This window comes from Leptosomus discolor, chromosome 1 (assembly GCF_034619465.1).
Source record: "Leptosomus discolor isolate bLepDis1 chromosome 1, bLepDis1.hap2, whole genome shotgun sequence".
NCBI lineage: Eukaryota > Metazoa > Chordata > Aves > Leptosomiformes > Leptosomidae > Leptosomus > Leptosomus discolor.
In genome coordinates this window covers 136,218,202-136,234,099 of record NC_141391.1, presented here as the reverse complement: position 1 = coordinate 136,234,099, position 15,898 = coordinate 136,218,202, and positions in this window count along the sequence as shown.

Here is a 15,898-nt window from a genome sequence, read left to right as displayed (position 1 = left end):
AACAAGCGACAAAACTTGCTATAGCTGCATCTCCCTGTCTGCAGACCTCAGAGCCTGATAATGAAACTGCACACACAGCACTGTGTTGGTAACAGAAGCATACTTGGACAAATTTGTCTTCTGCAGTCAAACATTGCAGTCAAACCCCTTTTTGGTGTGTTTTCCTGACACATACTCTGAGACCCTCAGCACAAGCACGTCTGATATGCATCCTGACACAGAGACACACGCCCTTGTAATCCGGGAAGAATCTGCCAGCAGAGAGATTAGTCAGTGATTATCGGATGGCTCAGAGTCAATCCAGCAGGGATTTCATATGGTTACATGCCCTCGAAAAATCCATACGCATTCCAGCTCACTCCACTCCACTTCCCTTTCTTCCCCTGAACCATCAGCCTATAATGAATGGAAAACCTGGGAAGCACGGACAGACTTACCCCAGCAGTGCAGCTGGCTTCGCACCTCCCTTTCTTCAGACGTGTCCTCAGCATACAGCTGCTGCTCTTCTCACTCCATGTGCGTGTGGCAGGCAGCAAAATGAGAAGCTTCAAGAGCGTGTGCCGTTAAGCGGAGGCCGTGCTCAGCTTTCTTCTCTGCAAGTGACGTGAGTACATCACCTGCTGGGTCTTACACAGATGTGGTGGATCTTCACACCTTCTAAGCATGATTCAGTCTCCCACCAGTATCCACCATAGAACCACTGTGAGCTGCAGGCACCGTGGTGTTGCCTCGTAACTTTGCCAGAGCGGAGGTTACATCACATGTTCCTCCCCCTCCCTCTCCCCACGTGATTTATCAGATTAGGGGACTGGAAAGAGGAGGAAAACAAATGTGGAAGAGGACTGGGATTCCATAGGAGTGAACCACTGACCTTTAGTGCCATGCTTGGGAGCCTGGCCAAGTGGGAACCAGGCCAGCATTTCTTCTGCAGGTTTCTTCAGGACATGTAATGAGAGCTTTTCAAACAGTAAAAGATGAGGAATCATGCCTGGACAAGACTCTGGAAAACAGTCTGTTTGGAGCACTCCTTCAGCCCATCACGAGGGGCTGTGAATGGGCCTTTTGTGGGCTCACAATATGTCAAGCCACAAAATGAGGAGTAGAGAACAGTGGGAACATACACCCAACTCAAGGGAGGCAGAGCAAACTCAGCTGAAGTCGTCCCCCCCATATCCAGCCTCTACCCCTGGGGGAGTCACATATACTGTTTTTAAAGATATATGAAAAAAATCTGAGGAGTTTGACAGTCATACTAAGCTTCCCCCTCCTTGATCTCCAGCAACCATACCAAGGAAAAAGGCAGAGAACCTTAGGCAGCAGTGTCTCAAGTCAGTAACCGCAGTGCATGTGATTCAGTCCCATCCGGAGGTATCAATGTAGAATGAGCACCCTGGCCCCATCCCACCAAGAAACAATGCAAAGCCAAGTGATGGGGCTCTGCTTAGTCACCTGAGATGTACCTGCACCTGGGGTGTAGATACGCCCTCTTATTTTCCCAGTGGGCACAGTTTATTAGCAGAACTCTGAAAAAAAGAGGGTAGCATCATACACTGTACCATTGAATCGTGTCTGTCACCAGATACACCCCAAGCACTTCTGAAGGGCAAAACACCAAAGATTAGCTTTTGGAAGCAGGATAATTAGACATACCATGTGGTGGTAGTTTTTTGTTGAAACACATCACTTGTTGATGCTGCTGGACAACTACTCTGTTTCCATGACTTGTGGAAACTATGAAAGAAATCAGACAGATACTTTTGGAAAAGGCAATTTAGGGTGTAGGCTTTGCATTTTGGGGGTAGGGATGTCAAAAGGGCAACCCAGTTTAGGAGAAGGTTTGACTGACCTTTGGTAACGTGTTGGGTTTTTTTGTTGTTGTTGATGCAGGTTCAGGGAGACAGTGACAGCAAACTTTACATACCATTTTTTGCAGAGCTTCCTGTAAAGGCCCTTTCTCAGTTTTTAGTTGCTCATTAGCTGACAGGATTAATTTCTAAAATTTTGGTGCCCAAGTCCTTAAAAAGGTTTGATGATTTACCTGCATGAATCAATGGAGGTAATAAATCAGACCAGTCCTTTCTATCTGTCTATTATGTGTAGATGGGACTGTATTTTATTACTCCTATCTGGTAACTTAAAGTAATATTTGTTGAGCTATTTATATTGATGTATAAGACTCAGAATTACAAACACAACCTTTTCCATCAAACTTTTTTTACTACGGTGAAAAACATTAATATGAAGTGAATTTTCACAAACACATTTAATTTGGGGCAAAGTATTTTATTCTTCATGTCAACTGATTTTTTTTTTTAAAATACCAAGAAGCGTATTTCATTATTTGAAACCTGCCCTGTTCCTAAAGTATTCCCGGTGGTACTGTAGCAGATGTTCACTAGTATGGCTGGCAGATGGAGAGATAACATCAGTAACATGGTACTTTTACACCCCAAGAATAGGTGTCCTTTGATGGATGTCAGTACAACTGTGAGGGCAGCTCTGTGGGGACCTCACAGAGAAGCCATTGGGGCTTTCTGTTTCAGCAAAAACTCAATAGAAAAACCATTGCTCCTTCACTGAAATAGTATTAGGGCAGCTCTGAATGCCAAAGTGAGTGGGGTTTTTCATTCAGTGACTTGTCACGAAAAAAAGGGTGTTGCAGGAACATGGATTACATCCATAGTAATAAGCAGCTAAGTTACGTACAGTATGTGAAAGCTCAGACAAGTCAATCAGACATTTAAAAGATTGCATATTCTAACTATTTTAAAATCTGGATATCTCCTGCATAGAACATGGGTGTTTGCCACAAAATCATTACCAATAACAAATACCAACAGTAAAACAATTCTAAGAGGTTCTAGACAATGCAGGTTTTGTTATTTGGTCCTCTGCTGTTCCTTCCAAACAAAACTGTACTAAAAGCACAAGCAACAAAACAGACCTGTTCCAATACTTAAGAAAGACAAGACACAGTGGGCTAGTTTCATCTGGATATCTAGGCTATGTCATGGTCATGGGCTCAACATCACAGCAGAGGGTGTGATCTGACAGACTTGTATGCTTTGCTTTTCCTACTTACACTTCATACGAAGGAGGTTTACTGTCGTGCGCATCTGAAGTCCAAAACCTAGTGGGTTCTCATCTCACCTATTGTAGCAATGCTCTTTGCAGCTGTGAGCAATTGAACTCTCCTAGATCAAAATTACTTACCCAACTAAAAAGTTTCTTTTAATATAGATAAAATTGCTTGAAAAATGAGAACTACTTCTTGCTATTAATCAAGCTGTTAGATCAAATTTAAGACCTATTTTTCACTTTTACTACCTTTAAACCATTAGTATGTTATTATTTCAGTTATCCACTGAATCCAGGCCAAGTCCTATAGGGCAGGAAAATCTCAGATCCAATATCCCATTTATGTGCACTTCCAGTGTTACAAAGGTATAAGCTACGCTCATACAGCACCAATAAACACCAACAAATCTGCCTGAAAAAAAAAAAATGACTAAGTTTACTGATCAAGCAAACTGACTTTATCAGCTTCTAAGCTGCAGGGGTGCGTGGGGTGATAGTGAAAGCAGTGAAAGACAAAATCACTTCTGCAGTAGAACATATCTTCAACTGATATCACCAGCATGCTGAAATCAACAAAACACCAAATAATAGCAGCAGGAATTTCAAGCTAGGTTGAAGAATGTTTAAACAGTTAAGGCAACACAACCTTAACTACCAGCACACATTAAATATCTGAGGTGACCAGATACCGTCTAAAACATGCATGTACCTGGCTCTTGGAAAACTTGAACGGCATCAAATCCACTTCATGTGCAATTTAACTGAACCAAACCTCTTTAAAGTGTTTTATGCATGCAGATACTTAAAATTACTTGTAACTTATGTATGAAACTTACTCTACCTGACCAAGGATGAAGTCCAAAGAAAGATGCACACCACTAGTTTGCAGCATACATCTCAGGTGGCACTTTCCTTACCACCTGGCATGGAGGGTCCTGGAGCTGGAGAAAGGCTTCAATAAGATGCAAATGTCAGAGCTGCAGATGCCACAGCACAGGAAGGAAGGCGAAAAACCCCCAAATCTCTCATTGAGCTCATATCTATATCTGCACTCTTGCTAGACAAAGTCTACAGCCACTTATGGGATAACATACCTCCTAGGGTGAGTATACCTAAGTCATGAGAAGTTCAAGAACAGGATCAGATTGTCAACACTACCAGGAGATGAAGCACTACCTTGCTCCTTGGCAAGTCTGTCCTCCAAAGAAAGCTCTGAACTTCTGAAATGACATCTTCATGAGCATATTTGTTGAGGGAGGTTCATGTAATCTCCCCTACTTCATGCTCTTTAACAATCACATAAGCATTCAGTTGCTAACAACAGAAATAAATAACAGCTGTTTTTATAAGTCCTCTCTCAACAATGGGTAACATAATAATAGAAGTTTTTACAGCAATAGAATTTCCTACAGAATAATAACTGAACGACTCTGTTTTGCTAAAATACCATTACCAGCATATGTTTCTAGAGAAATATGGTGATTTTAGGTGACAATCGACCATCATTAAAACACGCTGAAAACCTAACCAAACATTTCAGTGTATTTGGGTCTAGTTCACAAACTCTTGTGCATGAAAAAATCCTAACTCATATCTATTTAGAGCAAACAGAAACCCTTAAGATGCACAGTGAGGCAGTTGAAGGAAGAAGCTCCTTCTGGCACAGGGATTTGGTTTCTTGATTGCCTTACTTATACACCATGCAATCAATTGCACAGACCTTGGAAGCTTTAACACAGATTACAGGAAGTAAGTTTTTGGCGGAGGTACTGAGCAGCCTGTCTTTATGCATAGGACTGGAAGATTACAGCAGCTTTTGTGTAAATTATGGTCTTAAACCTCAGAACTTTAATTTTACCAGCATAGATTTTTCAGTTTAATTATTCTGCACGCAATATATGAACGATACTTTGTGGTCTCAGAAAAGTCATTCAGCCTCTCTATGCCTCAGTTTCCAAATCTGAAAAACAGAAGGAAAACTTCCTATCTCACAGGAGTATCGTAAAGGTGCCCTGCAGTTATTGTACAGCTATATCAGGCATATTTCACCCATTTGGGTGCAAGACTAGGGTTCTGCTTCTGGCTCTGAGGCTATTATCTTTGTGACCTTGGGCAAGTGGTTTCAGGTGGGAATCATCTTAAAAGGCACCTAAGTTTAGGCATCTACATATAGATGTCTACATCTGATTTAGCTTCTATTATACTTCGGGGAGCTCTAAGGATTGATTCAGCTGCCCACACATAGGAACCTATTGACATTCACTGTGCCCTAATGTATCTCACCTGATCTCCCACTGCTCCAGTAGGCAAAGGATTCCTACAGTTCTGTGTCATGTCTGTGAGCTTCACATGGATATCGGAGCTATCTTAAGGCACACCAGGGACACTAGATACCTATGTATCTGCATCTGAATTGAGTCCTCTTTGCTTCTCTACACATCTTTTGTCAGTCTTGCCTACTTACTTGACCAGTTCTTTAAGGTAAGAATCTTCTCTCATCACATGCTTTTGTGACCAGGTAATCTTGGTTGTAGGAGCCCAAAAGAGCCCTGTCTCCAAAAGTGCGTTCCCAAACAACTTCTAGGACTAGAGGACTCAGAAACCTTTGACTTTCATCTCAAAATCTACTGACGATTCATCATGTCTTGAATCAGCATTGTTTCATAGTTGGACTGTGACTGGTAAGGAGAAGTGACTTAATGCTGATCGCAAACATCATTCAAAAAAAGCTCCCAGAAATGAGCTGAAAAATATGTCTTGGCCAATTGGGTAATAACAGCCTCTTATAAAAAAACCTGCAGCCTTTACGGGTGATGATAGCAACAAGGTTTTTATGCTAAGATCTTGTCCAAAAGTTAGAAGCCAAAAGAAAGAAAAAGGTGGAACTGAGGAGCTTTCATTTAGGCATTGGGTATAGGATTATCTCACCTAGCTTTATATGCCCAGTTCGGAACTGGTGACTCCAGGACCCAAGAATTGTTGCACAGAGAAATAGGATCCTCTAGTAACTATTTATCTGCCATAACTTAGATGTCAGTCTTAGAAAGGAGTTGCCCTCTGGACTTGGCTCTCTCTTTCTCCATTTGCTACAGAAGGAGCCACTGATGATTAACTCTGAATCAGGGCAATAAAACTGGAGGGAGGAATCTCAACCCAAGGGATGGGATGCCAGGAATACTGTTCTAGTCCTAGATCTCTACAAAGCATAGAGAATAAACTAGCTTGTTCAAAGCCTCTGATATAAGCAGCATATGGGTCTCCAAAACCAGATCTCATAGCATTTACAATATGCATAAGCCATGGGCAGAACATACATTTAATTGCTGCTGCAAGTAGTCAGTATCCACACAATAAGACTACAGTACTGTGGCTGTCTGACCTGGAATAATGACCCCTGTCTCTTGTTTTCCCAACCAAAATCAAGGGAATACAAAAACTTTATAAACATCTCTCTTTGTAATACTTGAATATTTTGGTTCTTTTGAGAATTTTCCTCTTCCATTTCACTCCCACACAAAACTACCAACAGCACTGAACTGAGAAATTAATTCTGACCAGCTGTTCCTATTGAAGGGAAAATACATAATAGTAGTTGCCACTGAGCATCCGCTGCCATCAGAGAAGTGATTTTTTTTTTTTTTCTGCCTGTACTCTGCCTTCTGATATTCCTCCACTATGTGCACCTAGATGATCAAACATGCCAGTCATACTAGATGCTACTTCAGAGGCTGAAGAGAGACACAAATGGTGCATAGATTTTGTGCAGGCCACCTACAAATGACTGGGGTTTCCACTACAGGAAAGAGGATGCTCTTGTAATTGAAATGCTGGCATTAGAAGCAAATAATATGTATTCTGGTTTTCAAATCAGACGCTCTGAATTACCACAGCAACATCTGTCAGCCTCATGGGGATTTTGAAAGTCTAAGACATCTCTCCCTCTTCTTGTTCAACTGGCAGATACCCATATCATCTTCCCTCTCCAAAGACATCTACATCAAATTAGTCTTATCTAAATCTCTCAGTAATGCCACCATGCCGTCATCCCCTTCTGTTTAAGCCGTACACCTGGAGAAACCTCCCCATAGAAATTAGCACGGCTACTGTCTCACTCCTTTTCATCTTCAAATCTTTCAGTCTATTTATGCCTGCAAATTCTGGCATGTGGTGGTCAATAGGCGACTGCCAAACCAGGATGTCTCCCTAACTCTTACCACTTTATTTTCTATTCCCATTTTGCCTACTACTACCTTTATCCTGCCCATATCTGCAAAGCACTTGATCGTGTCTAACATGCAGATTTGCGATGGGTCCAGTTCCCCATGCAGGGACTACCAAAGTACTTATAGTTGCAATAAAAACTGAGGATGCAAAATGCTCTTTCCTCTAATGATCTGGTACATCTGCTCCCAGTGATCTGGAAGCCATATAGAGCAGGTATTTATAGGATCCAGAAAATGAACAATTCAACTTTCCAACTTCTTTACTGAGGCAACATACCTTCCTTCAAACTGAAACAGTGGCAACTTCCTTACTGGGGAGGACTCTGACTGGAGTTTATATACTGCTTTCACAGCAATAAAAACTGTGGATGATCACTGGCAGGGGAAAAAGCTGCTCCTTCTCCATTTATTGCAGAAAAAGGATGCAGTTGTGACTCCAGTTCTGGCAGACTCCTTAGGCTAGTGGTGAATCCATCAATAACTAGCAAGGCCATATGCAGTCAAACAGCTGCAGAGCAGCATCGTAAAAGTGAGTGACATTGTAACTCCCTGAGCTGTTATGAAGCTTAATTACTGTTTACATGTGCTTGGAGATCTTCAGATAAAAGACAGTATGTTCATGAGAAGCATTATTCCTATCACTGCTGCTGCTGGCTAGTACAGTCCTCATAAAGGTGACAACAAATTAGCCAGAGTAACATGCAGGAATTCTCTCTCCTCCTGCTGCAGTATGTAGGAATGGGAATCTTACTGCTTTCCATTCCCCTGTGATAGCATTACATATCGGTGAAAATTAACCTAGGCTATAGTCATAGGTCTTGTCATATTTACAGGCTATAGGCCAAATCCTGAGTGATGATGTGGGCTAGCAATCCTGCTTTGGTAGGGCAGTATACTTGAAGCTGCAATACATTTCAGCCTTCCTTCCTGTCTTAACTACTGTAAGAATTTTGGAACTGTTCCATTTGGGATTGTACATGCTCCTGGGCTTGCAGTTTTGTCCTTGTTGCCCTTTGGTGCTTTGGGACACAATCTTCTACACACCATTATAGGAAAAGCACTCTTAATGACAGTGTATACTCCTAATTGGAAGTCAACACACTACCCTTCTGAGAGGAAAATGTTGATTTCTGTCACAGGAGATATAATGCAATACAAAGCAGACACTGGCATTGGAAAGAAAGACTATTTCTGAGTATTCAGATCACATACCTGTCTTATTTGTTTGTTAAAAAAATGGATGTGTACTACTTGTTCCCTTCATGTCTAACATATCAAGGAAGCCTTTCAAATTACTTTCTGTCATGAGATTTAGACAATTAAAACTTGATAGAATGTCTGTATAGCTAGCAATGCCCAAACTAATGATATAAAGAAAGCGGACAGAAGAAAAAAGGACCTGTTTTTGCAAAAAAGTGTTCCCATGGCTCACAGACTTCCTTAAGCCTAAAGAGGTTCTGCACTCAAATTAGGATAATATGCTGAGCCCCAGGATGATAGTTCCATCTGTGTACGAAGTAGGTAAGGTAGAAGCACAGATTTAAAAATTTCGTGCTGCTCCCAGCAAAACCATATCCAAAGGTATGCATTTAGGACTCTAATAAGTAAAAGCATATTGCCAGCATAAGTAGTCATCGGGCTGGTTTGCGCAGTGCTGTCGCCCTCCACATAATTCATCAGTAGGTCCCTCCCACCCCACTAACAAATAGATTCACTTCAGGATTTCACAGCCTCATCTGCCCGGCCCTGTTCCCTAGGAGTAACAGCTTAGCCAGACAACAGCTGCCACAGTAAAAGGTGACGAGTGAAGGGCTTAATGTGACAGCTGAGTGCTTGCAGTTGTATTCTGGGAAGCTAGCAATACACTAAAAGAATTTTCTCAGTACTGGAGGCAGGGCAAGAAGGCTTCCACCCCCATTAGAGGCACTGATTAGTCATAAAGAGGACAGACCAGTTGTGGTCCTAAATTAATAGAATAACCCACCCCTTGGCAGTATCAGGGGATCACTTCTGTTGGGTCCCTTATACATCAGTTAAATGAATTGTCAGAGATATCATGTAGATCTCAGGCCAGCATTCACTCCCTGTGAGCTACCTGGAAGTCACCCATAGATGCCAGGGCTCCATTGTGGACTAGGGACTGATGCCAATTATTTTATTAGCTGAACATTTTTTTTTGCCATGTAGCCATGAGCCTTTATTCGTGTCTCAGACATCACAGTCTCTTCTTCTGTACTTGGGAACATTAAGCAGCTGCATCTACTGCAAAAACAATCTGTTTAAAAAGCTGGCATGAGCTGGCTTAGCAATAATGGCAAGATGCCCTGCAACTGAGCTATTGGGCTAAACGAAGTTTTTTATCATAACTGGGTACTATTTAATAGCATGGTAGGACTTTTCCCTTTTCCCACAGCATTTCTTGAACTGAATGTGATTTCCACTAGGTCACTGGGTTTCATCTCACTGGACAGTGACTGAAGATGCTGAACCTGTCTTCAAACATATACAGGTAACACAAAGAGAGATTGTTTCCAAGCTCGTGGGCTGCAGATGGCTAGAATTTCACTTGGATCATGAGTGGGAATGTTTGAGAAATGTTGGTGCTTGCTGAAATGGTACAATTCACACATCACCTGGACAGGACAGAGGAGTGTAACAAGGAAAGCTAAAAGAAAGCAATAAATGAGTGTATGAAAGAATGAGCAGGTTCTTTTTCGCTTCTAGCTGAGAAACGCCAACATCGTAGATAATTCCTCCCCTCCCTGATCAGCGGAGATAAGAGGATCTAAAGAAATTTAAGCACCAGAGGATGCATCTTACAGTAACGCATTCACTTCCAAATATGATGTTCTGACTTGAATGCCTACCTCAACAGGTTTTTACCCTCTTCTGCCGTCACTTCTTTCATGGCCCATGGTCACACAGAGATTTTGATGTAGATTCTGCTTACACATCCCTTCAGTTACTGTCTTCCAGAATGACCTTTTCCAGTCTGCATAAGCTTTCCTCCCCAGCTCTTTATTCCCCAAATATATAATATTGTTGCTGTCTTCTGAAGCCTCTCAAATTTGCCTACTTCTTCACTAAAATGCAGTGACCAGCAATGAATCTTATTGTCCAATAAAGAACACCTAAGTGGAAAAAAGTGTGGAATAATTTGTCTAACTTCAAGCACTTCTGACACTCCTCACTGTTTTTATATATATTTTTACTCCTATCAACAATGTGTAATAAACTATTAACTCTCTTAAAAACGTAGTAAAACGCTGAGATTGAGGCATACACTACCGTTTGGAGTTAAAAAAATGATCCTCGTTATACCGTGTCAGTTCAGTCCACTACAGCCCATAGCTGTCAGTTATTCCTGTGTAAGCCAGGCTGTGTTTACCTTTACTCTTTCACTGGTATCACTCCTATAACACAAGGGTAACTTCCCTCCAGGCAGCCCATGAGCCTTATTAGCTCACTAACATTTATGCAGTATTTTGAGATCCATCCATTAGAGACCATTTAGAGATGCTGTATAACAACCACTAGCTTTGCTACCGTCAGTGTTTAGTATATGCAGGTATTCCTATCTCTGTTCTACCAAGCAGACATAATTTCCCCACACACCCCCAATCCTCCTTGATTTTCCTTATCACTTTCCACTTAATACTATCCAAAACAGAGGAATCATTACCTTCACATCCTCCAAATCAGCTCGCTCTCCTTTCTTCACCTGCAGTTCTCAGCTCCTTTTGAACATAAGTTTAAGAAGCAAGAAAGTAGTGGAAATGGTACAGAAGTCCAGCTGTGGGAGGTGTAAGTTCACATCATGTTTATCTCAGAAATGAAGCTATGTTTGAGAGTGTTATTTCTAATATTAGTGAAAATTTGTGATTCTCAAAAAAATTCTCAAACTACCAAACAACCCTCTGGGAGCTGATTAGTCACTAGACAAATTAAGTCACTAGACAAATTTGTCATTAGACAAATAAATTTGTGCTGGGCAAATAAAGTGTTAAATGCTACCAGATCAGCCTGGCAGGATGGTATGCTCCTTTACAAGAACTGAAAGGATGCTGCTGCTGGACAACTAACACCTGCAAATTTGTCAGGGAGGTGATACCAACCAGGCAATGGCCAGGCTTTGAGAGGTGGTAAAAGCAGAAAAAGAGGTGGTAAAAGCAGAAAAAGAGGTGGCAAGGCTTGAGCCTCAGCATATATCTTGTGGCATGGTTGTAACCTGCCAGACTCACAGGGAGGGCTTGCATTCTACCTCTTCTGGCTACTGAAAATAGCCCTTGAAATTGAGCAAGAGTAGGGCTAAACACCATGTACTTTTCTCTTTTTTAACCTATTCTTGTTGTGGTTTTCAGATTAACAGAAAATTTTCGCTGACATCTCTGACCTTTGCAGAATTTCCATTTTCCCCAAGTAAGCAAACAAGCAGGCCAAATCTATAAACAGAAAGCATTATGCAATTTATTAAGACTGGAATAAGTACCATCAGGAACTATCACAGTGATAGATACTAATACAGAGATTTTTATTTCTACCACTAGAGGCCTGTAATGTGCTGTGTATTTGGCAAAATCCACATTATCTGTCAGTGGCACAACAGCACGGTGAGTACAAATCTGCATAATGTTTTTAAAGAGGTTTCTACATGTTTAGTTTCAACTTCCAAAGACAACTCTCTGCCATGACAGAACAAGTTCAAATAAGTATCACTGGTTTATTATGATCATGAGACAGGACCCTTAATAAACAAATCAGATACTATTTATGCACATGAGTGACTTTCCTTAGCTCTCTTTAAAACTCATGGACTGATCCTTGACACCCAGTCATCTAGTTTCAAGTTAGGAATAAATAGATATTTAGGAATAAATCTTCACATCTGGTATGTTTGTGCATTTGATTTGAAGATAGAGCACATCTGACATCTTCCCTGTTGTTGGTAGTCTGAAAAAAAGTACCTCACCTATGCATGAAGGCTATCCTTAATGCTATTAGAGAAATATTGTTTCCTTTTAAGATAGTCGTAAGAGATGGATATTTCCAAAACAATAGTGCTGTTTACAATGTTTTGTGGGGTTTTTTTCTTCTTTTTTTTTTTAATCTTTCTTTTCATGTTGATTTGGCCATTTGATCACTCTGCTTTGCTCTGATAGGGCAAAATTTTCCTCAGATAGATATAAAACTTCTCTGTGGATTTCAGGGGAAACACTGAGATCTGTCTGTAGCTGAATCTCTGTGGGTGAAAACAAACAGCACTCAGACCGGTGGTTTTCTACTCCTGACATCCTCCAGGCTGTCACTCCAGGTCTAACAGTTACTCCCTTACAAGCTGGCCACAAGTACATGGGTAGAGCCACTGACATTTCACAATATTCACTTCAGACATCCTGCTTCATACTGAAGAGCACATTTCTTCACAAGTCATTACACCTGTTTCACTGGAAGTGTTTGCAGAGGAAGGTGAGAAATGGCAGCAGAAATTGCTTCCTGAGATAAGATTCATCTAACCTCAGTTTACCTACCTGGAAGTCAGATGTCTTCAGCAAACCCACAGCCAGTGGAGACATACTAGTGTTATTAGGAGGTGAGTCACCATGCCTATCTGTCAGATCTACCATAGGGTAGCATGAATCACCCCTTAGCAGTGCCTAGCTTTTTTACTGACAAAAAAAAGGGCCTAGAGAATTAACTTGGAATTTATGCCTAAGCATTAGATAGTTCAAATCAGGCAAGATGTCCCTTGTGCTGCCTCCAGTCTTGTATATATACAGCAGTACTGAAAATACATGGGTCTGAAGCTCTCTGCTTAGGGCTTTCTGCAGTAATTTCTCTCTGTGGAACATAGTGTAAAGCAAGAAAAGTCTAATGTAAAGAAATTGAGAACCTTTGATTTGCTGGTGCTTCCTCTCCCACTTCTGTGGGTGTAAATGACTGCATAAAACATGGGAGACTCAGACTTACCCACAGCCCCTAGGCCGGTCCTCTAACAGCCGACTGAATGCACAGCAAAAAGGCATGACTATGAGATCCCCATACAGCTGCTATGCTTCCCTTCTTTGCTGTTCCCACATGTGTGGCACTGCCGCCATCCCTCTCTGAACAGAGAATTAAGGGTCACTACAGAAACTGAGAGCAGAAAGGCAGTGATAAAGCAAAAGAAGGGGGAGTTTGGGAGGTGAAAGCGCCTCCCTTGCTACCCAAGCCAAAGCCTGAAGGTGACTCATCCTCCTCTGCGCTAGCTCTTGCACAGCTCCTATAATGGGGAGCTTTATGCGCCATTATTCCTTTCCTTCCTCTCTCCCTTTAGAGGTGATCCAAAAAATCCTCCTTCTCCCTGTGAATGACTTCTCTCACATTCCTTCCCCAGAAAGTGATGTTTTCTGCATGGTCACTGGCATATCCAAGTCCTGTTATTATGCATTGCTCCAGGCATTGTATGAGCCTTTAGGCATTTACTGCAAAACAGCATAGCAAATCTGACACTTGGTAGAACACACATTCAAAGTCAAGTTCTCAGCAGATGTAAACTGATGTGGCTCCAAATAAAAGATGACCCTCAGTACTCACTTAGTCAGTTGAGGCAATAAATGCAAAATGCCCCTGTAAAGACTTTGAAAGAAAACTGATTTTTAAGTGGGTGCATCTTTGCTGATTTTAAAACTGTGCTGCTTCTAATTCACACCAGCATGGGAATGTTCGATAACAGCCTTATTGTGTGCTTCAGTGCACAGCAAAACCCATCTTCCTACACAGAAAGGAGGTGTCTTCTAAAATTAAACGTCATTCTAGTTAGCATTGTAACATGCTGAATTTTCATATTGAAATACGACATATTGGCATATTGAAGAGCTGATAAACAAATCCTCAGGGCTGAAGCTTCAAACAGGAGAATGCAGCAAAGCAGAATTATGCTGCCTTTCCCCAGCTGTAGATTTGGTGCAGTAACTCTAGGGAACAGAGACCTTCTAAGTCTCAGTGTCCTTGGTACAGTTATGTATTTACTTGTTCTGATAATGCAGAAGAGTCGGAGGACTCAGTGACCCTGGGAAGCTAATCAGCTTCTAACTCCAAGAAATTCTCACCATAGGAAGCCAGCATTCTCTTTCTGGGTTTGCTAAAGAGTACATGCACCACTGGAGTCATCCAGGAAGGCTTACTTTCTCCCTTTCTCAAGACTGCATCACTAAACTGATACAAACCTTACAAAAAATACGCGGGGAGTACAGAACCATCCATTCTCTCATTCTAAAACAAGTCCTTCAGCCTAGCCGAGGCTGCCATTCAGGCAAACAGCTTAGCTTTGCACACAAGAACTAGCTTCCTCAGCTGCTCTAAACAGGTGTAGTTGATCTGATGTCAGGGGACACCAGCTGAGGCTCAGGTCAGACCTGTCTTCTGAGCCCATATGTTTCACAGGACACCTGTGCCGTACTGTTGCATTTTAAACAGTCACTCAACTCCTGTAATTAATAAAAAGCAAAACTAAGCCTTCTGGCGATGGAGGCAGAACATTTCAGTGCGACTCAGTTGCAAATTGCTCCCCTCCCTACACTGCACGGAAAACATGGAGAGTCATCAGATGAAAGGGAGGTGATAACAGTCCAGCAGCCAGGGCTGGGGATGAAACCTGCCATCCCAAATTTCATTTTCACCACCAACTCTGCAACAGGTTTGCTTTAGCACTTCTGGAAAGCCCTTGCCTTCTCACAGAAGATGGATATTCACACCAACATCTTTTAGACAAGCAAGCTCAAACCATCACTGAAAGATGCATGAGTATCACCTTCTCTGCTTCTGTCCACCCTCTTTTGGAGGGAAGGTGTTCATACTGTCTAAACAGAGACTGCTAGCTTAAGCATTTGTACTCTGGAGACATCCCCTCATTCCTCGGTCTCTGTGTAACAAACCAAGTCTTTAATGTCAATGTTCAGAATAGCTTCTAAATTAGGATCTTAACACAGATTATGAAAATACCTAGAATAAGTAAAAGGGAGTTGCCTTTTGGGAATTTGAGACCTTATTTATTGCGATGGATTTTTGCCACCTCTGTAAAACACTTAAATTAGCAGTTGGATCAAGCTGAGATCCTTTGGTAGTCATCACAGGAAGGCAGACACCTCTGGTGGGACACTAGTTCAGATGAGGTCTGAGCTGCCCTTTGTAGATGCTTATCGCTCCTCAGAGGCAACAGAGGGACTAACCGATTTGGAGTTCATAGTTATGCAGAATGAATCTACACTGTAAGCATGAAAGAAGAGAGAGTTTGTTTCTAGAAGGGCTGATGTAGTTATCCGTATCTCAGCAGGTTTTCCTGTGGAGCCTGAACCTTCACTAACTAACAGGCTTGGATCAAAGCTAACTCGCGTCTCACCAGTGCACAGTTAGTACTAGATTTATCTGGACCTTATTGTGCAGACGTTCCTATGGGCTCCTGAACTGATACAATGGGAAATTCCAAAATACAAAAAGTAAAATGTTGGCGTTGATAATTTTATGTGAAAAATCCTCAGAAAATTTTAAAATTGTTAACATTTATTTAAGTGAAAAAGTGAAAATGTTTTTTCCTTAATTTCACAATGACTGTGAGCTTC